Genomic DNA, 8,904 nt, shown 5'->3' on the forward strand with positions numbered 1-8,904 from the left:
CCTTCACAACGCCAAAATTGCTAAAAATATAGCGGCAAAGGCTAGGACAGTTCTGAGGCAGCGGTTGATATCACATCTAGAAACTGAATTAGGCAAGCTACAGTGGTAGCGTAGCGCTAGCATGTCTGACTGCCATGCTATGAACAGAGGTTCGATTCCCTGCTCTTTTCCATTCTATTTATTTTCCTGCAGTTTATCGCACGTGGCGAGCCCTGTGCACCACTTGGGTGTAATAATGGCAAACGGCAGCCAGGAGCACGTCATCACGCCATTTCGACGGCCACAACTATTCTGCCGTCGGGTAATGCGTATGAGTGGGCTTATTGCGACATACAACACTACGTTGAAATGCACTGTTTTGACATGTGCTCTGTAGCACATGTAAGAATGCGCAACAAGCTTCAGCATTCTCACTTGGAAGGCACCTCGCGCAGCAGTCGGATATTTGACCGCAAGCCTAACAAACCGGCCCACTTGTGATTGTTTCTGCATTTGAATATTAACCACTGACTGCCAAATGCTCAAATTTCTGCCACATAAGCTTGGTCACTTTCACCTTTTCAAAACCGGATTCTCGTGCGCTGCGTTCTACTGTAGCCTTTTATGTATAACGTATTGAAGACCTACAGCCACTGCATGTTTTGTTAGAAAAGCAAACCCTCCTCCGCATTGGCACAGATTACTATCGAAGTGGGCTATTGGACGTGTTATACCTATCACTTTTGTTCAGAACCCCATTTATACAGCATTACTACATTAAGTAGACGACGCAACATCAGGTTAGGAGTGTCTGTACCACAGAAATGGCCGAGGTTGCATTGAAACGTATGCTTAACCAGAACGTTTGATACGGTGCCGTAACTCGTGCGACCAATTTTTAGGTTTTGTGTAGTGGGCTGCTGAATGTTAGGACTTAAGCAGTTTGTGAAAGGAGCGTCAAGAGATAACTGTTTTGAGCCACAAAGGAAATTGTACGCCTTGTAGGCTACGAAAACTGAAGGTGATATGAATTATAGGGCTTTACGTGCCAAAACCACGATCTGATTATGAGGCACGCCGTGGTGGGGGACTCCGCAATAATTCGGACCACCCGCGGTTCCTTAACATGCTCCTAAACCTAAGTACGCGCATGATCTTTTTTTTTTCATTTCGCCCCAATCCAAATGCTACCGCTACAGCTGGGATTCAGTCCTGTGAGCTCAGGCTTAGCGGCCCAGTACCATATAGCCACTTAGCTACCACGGCGGGTTGAAGGCGACTTGAAGAGTGATCAACGGAGCTAGCTGCTCGGAGAAGAGTTGTGATTCTCTGCTTCAGTTAGTTAACAATTCTGTTAATTTGACGATTCAAGTTCTGTATTCGGCGTCTTAGTAATTGGAAAATGCAGCAACGTCGGCGTACCAACACAAATAACCAGAAGTGGATCCTTTGCGGAGCGTTTTCACATCATTATTAGCATGTGCAAGGAGTACACGTTGTCATACTATCGCGTCACGGGCCTTCGAATGGAATTCGTTCCCCTTCGCTTTTTGCTGTAAATTCTGTCGTATCAAAGCTGTCAAAGCAACAGTTGTTCCAGCAGCCCGATGCGCGCAGGTTAAGCTCACTCCAACACAGCACACCGCCACACACACAAAATGAGTACTGACGCGAGAGACGCGTGCATGTAGCTCTTCAGTGTGTTTATTCCCGTCTTAACGAGAAACACGTAAGAACCAACCAAATACGGCAGACGTAATTGCATAAAGGCACTGCCGGATCCGTCAGACCTCACTGTAAAAGAAATTTGAAGGGAGATGTGGGACGTACCTTTAGCCAGCGGCAAAAGAAAGAGTGCTTTATGTCTCAGATCTGGGGTACAGTCTCCATGTAATGCTTCCAGGTGTCTTTTTTTTTCCGTTGATATCACGTGCACACTTCTTTTTTCGTGCCAGAATTGAATTGTACTATTATACTTAAGTTAAACCAAGAGAAACACACGAAGCATAGATACACGATGAGGAGGATAATTGATAGATAATGATGCATGAGTATTCATAGTTTGTTCTCCAACCGGCTGGCTCGAACTCTGTGCACAACAGAAAAGACCTCTTCGGTGAAATACCAAAAGTCCGGATAATGGCATAGTTATAGCCTAACCAATAAATAACTAGGCAGTGCCTCACAATTTGTATTTAAATGGTGACCGAAACAGGTTACCCAATATCTATGCTGATAACATCTTTCTGGCTCGAATGTTTTCTATGAAAAAGTCGCAATTTAATTACTTTTCTAAGTACTCTATAAGCACTGCTGTCTGTTGGGCTTGTTGGTATTTGATATTGTATAACATGTTGGTGCCAGCAGAGAATGCCAAAAGGGAGAAGTAAACATCTTGATGCGCATCGTGGTTCCTACGTCTTCAATTTACCGTTGTCTGCTGGCGCTAAAATGTTTTCAAGCAGGGTGTATGCTTGATAATAAAGGTTAAATATCGTCAGTAAAGTGTGCCGTGTTACCACATGCTTAGCCAGTCCAGAAATTGAAGGCTGCTAATATTTTCATACACAAACAATGGTGTGTTGATAACTTCGTTTTTTTGCTCTTCTGAAAGTCTATCCTCAATGTTAGTGAAGCTATTTGCTGACCTTTCACACCTTTTTGGCTAAAATTCGATCCAGAAGCGCCAATTTTGGCGTAAGTATTTGGCAAAATGCTGAAGCCAATGGCCTTGTAGTGTTGTGCACGGAATTGATAAAGATGGTTACGTGTAACATGGGTGTGTTTAAGTGCCTCAGTATACTAGCAACTCTTCAGCTTCCGGGTACGTGTCTTTACTTGTAAATGTTGAATAGATGTTTTACATTAAGCTGTTCGTGTAGTTAATAGGTTGCTTTTAAATATTTTAACCACTGACATACCATAAGTGATGATTCCTTTAAAAAAACTATTTCTTTACTTTACTGATGTCTGTAAGCTGTAGATGTAGTCATGTCTCGTGCACAGGTAAGATTTGTGTGAGTCCCAATTAGTTATTGATATTGCGATCGTACGTTTACAAGACCTCAGCAGTAATTAGGCACCACAATGAAAAAAAGAAAGAATCCTTAAGCTAGGCTAACCAGAGGCTCTTTTTCTTTTGGTTTTACTGCTCTAGTAATGCAATATAAAATGAGGCTAGTAAAAGTTTGTGCTCTGCTTAATAAATGTGGGTAAATTACGTTTTACATATGTTCATGCATCTTTCATTTTTGTTTCTTGTTCCGTGGTTGGTGTCGCTGTGAGTGTTCCTGCTGCATTAATTTTTCTTTAGAGCTACGCCCCCATTCTTCACCTTTAGCTGTGGCGATGGACCCTTCCTTAAAATTGTGACGTGATCGGCAATAGCGAAAGTGAAGTACGCGACGTACGGAAGGAAATTAAAAGCAAAACCTTTCCCTCATGTCACTGGTACCATGACATTTGCTGAGAAGAATTGGTCTGAGACTGTGCGCAGTCCAGCAAGAAGATGCCCGTTACTGGTACATCAAGACGCTTTTCAGAGAACGGGGAGCCGCGCTCACATCCTTTCTTCGTAGATGGTTGGAAAAACGGCCCGAACTGTTCGTCGAAAGTGCGATTTGGCGACTTATATGTGTACTTAATCAACGCGCCTTGATCATATCTTAAGAGAGGAATGAATTCGTACCGCTCGCTTAAGGCGTACGTCCTTGCCATGAAGAGAAATGTGTAAAAATTCGGTGGAGCTCTCTCATCCATTAAGGTGCAGACGATCGACATTAACAATCACCATCGAGGAGCTCGGTGGCGATTATGCGAATTCCTACAGCGACCAGAAATGCTCGTGTGGCAGTTCTCTATCCGCATCGGAATGGACCTCGGTTGAGAGTGCCCTTGTGATAGGGGCACCATTCGATGAGGCTGGAGGATCAAATGCTCGTTCGCTACAGCAGTAAATCGCTGTTCCCGTAGTTCACGCTGGCCTGATGCAATACGACCAGTAGAGACTTGCCTAGTGTAAAAGACAGCAGCCACTTAGTTCGGTTTGTCGAGAAACGCGCAAGGGAATACCGCTGATTCTGGAACCGCGGGCGGACGGCTACCATTTGTCGCGACACGTTGCCGGTTGCCATGTTCGTCGTCACTTCTGGTCTCTTGTAAAATAAAAAAAAGACAATCCCACTGCTTTTATTCGTGTGATTTACGCATGCAGGCATCAATATTCAGAATGATGAACTGGCTCGGCGGATGCACGCAAACCCCGAAAAAAAGAAGTAAAAACTGCGGTGATACATGCAGCTGTGAGCACGTACCAAAGCACGTGCGGCGCGCTTATTGTCCACAAAACATTCCCGCGTTGTACCGGAAGGTCAGTGACCGAGTCGTCGTGACGTAGGCCCGGAGATGTCCACTGCGGTCGACATGGAATTTTTATGAAGCTCGCTTGTTTAAGTAGATGTCATGGTGCCCCACGTACGAAGATTTTAATCCCCTTCTTCGCTGCTCGGCTGATCTGGGTCATGGAATGGAGCCGCGTTTTTCCTCAATCTTACATATCACGTTGAAGGTTTTATGCATTGCACGTTCTGTCAGGCAACCGATAACTGGTGCCCTTTGTTGGCATGTCTGTTTCATTATTACTTTGCTCCTCAGCGTGAAGTTCCTCTTTACATGCGGTCGCAGTTGCATTTCCTTCAGGAAAATTTTCGGCATGATAATGCTAGCCCCTCTTACCTAAAAACCAACTCAATGTTCAAGACATTCTCTTTTTCTTCGGGGGGGGGGGGGGGGGAGGGAGGTATCACGCATCAGTTTTTTTGTTGTAACCTTCTCTATACAAAACTTTTTTGGTCATTAACTCTAAAGCTAAGACTAAGAGTTAAGGGCACATTCTGCATTTATCATTTGAATACAAGGAAACGTATACATTTTTTCTTTAGGCAATGGCTAGTCCAATTTGAAAAACAAAAATTTTAATTATTGCACTGCAGAGACTGCAGTGCAATAATTCATTTCAATTTTATTCATTGTATAAGCCAATATATGAACGCAAGGCTTCGGAGCTTTTGCAATATTTGCCGAAATGTTTAAGGACTAAAAAGGATTCAAGAACAGAATTGCAAATCTGTACCTTTGCGCCAAAAGAAATATCGCACTTTTGAAAACTTTTCATGCTAGAGTATCTGAAGTGGAGAGTGCTTATTATACATTACAACTTACAGGCACACTCAGCAATGTATGCTACAAAATTTGAAAACAGCCGATTCACATTTAGAGGTCTGTTTCAAGGAGGAGGCAATGCTTGAATTTTTGTCGCTTTGCTTTCGTGCATGAGCAGTAAGTCAATGCGATGGACAGCACTGGCATCAAGCCCCAGGTTTAGGAAATACAAAGGTGTGTGACATCACCAGAGTACTTTGCGCCTAGTACGCTGCTCTTCATGAATGCTTTAGCCGCGGTGTCAATCGTGTTTGCTCCTCTGTTTTGTTTCCAGGTGAAGAATTTTCACTGCGACGTACAGGCACACACACACAGTGTACCTGTAAAGTGATTGAATCGATCGAAACGTGAGATTTGGAGTGCATGGTGACTTGCGCTTTTTGTGGCGCCCGTTAGCGCTGAGTGGTCGTTGCTGTAACACGCATATTTTTTTAAAAAGTTTTCCGGGTATTGCTGCGGCCAGCTTGCCCTATATATTTGTGTGCAGCGTAGGGACGTTTACCATATAATATGGCACTATCCAAGGTGTTTCACTTTTCAATCAATGCCATAATATATCTTCATATTCTTTCCCCTAGCAGTTTTATTGCGAACACCTTACACCATCCATAGAATATAGGCAGTGGGAGTCAGTAGCCAAGAAGAATTCGAATAAAATACTTCATTTGTTTGAATCCCACGTAGCAGTGGTAGCGTGTACGATCGTAGACATGTTACGATAGGAATATAACACACCCTAATTACGTGTGCACGCCATGTATATCACTAAAAGCCTGATGTGAATGGCGGTGTTTGCAGTGGTGGTATACTAATAGGAAATGAGCAATAAAAAGATACACATCATTGTTTCCCCTTATTGCAAGTAGAAAAGCAGTCGATTCCTCTTATTTTTTTTATATAGGCCGCTTCGTCTAAAAAATACTCTGCTGGGTTTAAAAACAAAAGCACCAAAATCCGGCTTATGGCTTCCGGATAGCGGCTTTTACGATCGTGTGTAGGTTTGCCGCTTTAAAGAAAACTTTAGTTGGGAATTAGTGGTCTCAGAGAGCAAGTTAGCCTCTCTGCCTCCATCCTGTTCTCTGGCACACAGTGATCGGTGTTGTTCATGCGATACAGCGGGTTGTGACGTTGATGAATCTGTGTAAAGAATGTGCAAGCAGACGAAAGGCGGAAAAGAAAACAAGATCGTTCTGTCGCAAACGAGTGAGTGAACTTATTTTTATATTATTTGTTATTTTGATCCCTGCTCTACAAAACAGCTAATCCATACCCTGAAAAGGCAGGTGCAATAAGATACATTGCACTCTTAAGGGTATTTTCTTGTATTTATAACTACCCCGTGCATTCACAGAAAATGGTGTTCCAGCCAACTAATTCGCCTGAATTACTGGTATGAAAGGGTCATTTTTTTCACAACTGCAGCATTTTTCTCGACGTGTGTTACAGCCGAAATGCACACAGATTTTTTTATAGCGATATTGTTGTATTATGTCACTGCCCCCTTGTTCAGGATGTCTGCTGAAGTAATAGTGAAAATATTTCCAGCACATTTAAATTGTAACAGAAACCTGAGAAGCTGCGCAGCACTACGGAGCAGTTTGAACTTCTGACCTAAATGTTAGCAGTTGGAGCTACTACGTCTCGGCCACTCCCCTTTTCTTTTTCTTTATTGCGTTGTTCATCGTTTGACTGGCATTTCAATATACAGGCATATGAGGCAGTCACATTCTGATGCAAATATGTATGGCATTCTTTTTTCATCTTTCAGCTCGTCTAGGAATGTGACTGGGACTTGCGGGTCAGATTGGATCCTAATCGCTTTTCTAAGTTGAACAACATATTTATGAAGTTTTCTCGTACTTGTCTAGCATTTTCATTGGCGTTGCCATCCTGCATTCACCGAAGCCATCACAGAGAATAACAGATCACCTAAAGAGGGCGTTAGTGCGTTTAGTAGCTGAACTAGGTTGACGCCATTCTCTCCTCTTTATTAATGAGCAGGCACCATGCTGAAACAACTCAAGTGGAGCTAGCAGTATATCTAAAAAAGCTGGAAGCAAATAGAAGGACAAGATGGTTGTGTCGCCCCGCTTTATGAACGGGGCGTGCCACCGTCTTAATAATTGCTGTTATTTATCGGTAGTAGATTGTTCCGCATGCACTGGCGAATGTATTCCAACCGATAATGCATGAAAAAGTACATTACTGCGCAAAATGTTGAGCTGGAGCCAATGACACACCACAAAAAACATTCGCCTAACGAACGAGGATTTACTGAGTGACTATGCTTCGCGGTCGATTGGCGGCTGTCATATGAAACAACTACGAGAGAAGATTAAGTTAGAAGAAGCTAGTGTACCAGATTGAAATTTGGCTTAGGAAAGGACTCTAAATCTTCTGCTTTTCAACTGGTGCCGCCATGCACATGAAGCAGCAGGATAACATTACATAGCCTATACTGTGACCTTATTAGGTGCTCGAACAATGAGCTGCCGCGAAGCGCTGGAAAACAAACTCTAGAAAAGTTCAAGTGCCCGAGCATCCTAAATTGTGTGAGGTGTGTGTCGTGCAGAAAACACCTTTTGACCACGCTGAAAAAAATAGTAGGCTGTCCTAAACACCTTCCACTAACGTTTACGCAAATTTAATGTTTTCACTAAATGTAAGGGTGCAGAAAGGGTGTTTTTATATTCAGTACCCCCCCAGAGAGCGTAATTTATTTAAGTGCACATCGCTGCTCAAGAGCACGCTTCCAGCTTCATTATATACAGCTACTGCTTCTGCTGCTATATATAGATTGATTTTGGAACAACGTCTTCATAATGTGAAGATAGTATTAGCAAATAGCTGCAGCTGAATCCTCAAATTTTTGTTAAGAGCTTGGAAGATTCTTACAAACAGCTCCATCTTCAATACAACTGATATATTCTAGAGCATGTTCTTCATTAATGGCTCTGTCTGCACAAAAAAAAAGAACGCGATGGAATTTCTATGGCCCTTATAACCCCCTGGCATTTTAACGCTCGGATGCAGTAGGCAACAAAATATAAGCTGACGATTTCTATAGAGCCCGCAATTTGTGAACAGCCTTCCGTGGGCATTGTATTGTCCCGAAGTAAGCGCTGTTCGTTGCTTGTGTTCGTTGCACTTATTGTGTAGAAAATGTGCTTGCAACAGCTTGTGGTTTCCGAGCTCGTCTTTCCTAATCTCCCGAATTCCCGAGCCTGTGCGCGCATAAAGTTAAATTGTAGTTTTTTGTTGACGAGTATGTGAGCAAACAATGTAGCGCAGGTTGACGTTATCAGTATGTTTGTGAGCCCAAGCACAGACGCTGTGCAATATCTTCATGTACAATTATCACCGATGGAAACTGCGATACATGGAGGGCATGGCTGCCTGCCCTTTTTTTTTTGCCCACCGTGGGCATTGGGTACAGCCAGCTGATGTGCCGTGGTAAGCAATGAAATGGTGAGCGCTTTTTTTAGGCATTGTGTTTGCATTTCGTCTCGACCCAACCTCCAAGTGAGCCAGAAAAGTGCAGGCAACCAGGATTTTCGAGTGTCACGTTTCAAGCGGTGAGCAATGTACACATACTTAAAAAAATAATTTGGGTTTATCTATAATCGAAGCAGTGTAATAGAGTAAAAAAAGTTGTGGGAATTTAATGCTGAAAATCTCGGTATGAGGGTAAAAAAATACCAAGAA

This window comes from Dermacentor albipictus, chromosome 10 (genome assembly GCF_038994185.2).
Source record: "Dermacentor albipictus isolate Rhodes 1998 colony chromosome 10, USDA_Dalb.pri_finalv2, whole genome shotgun sequence".
In the NCBI taxonomy this organism is placed as follows: Eukaryota; Metazoa; Arthropoda; class Arachnida; order Ixodida; family Ixodidae; genus Dermacentor; species Dermacentor albipictus.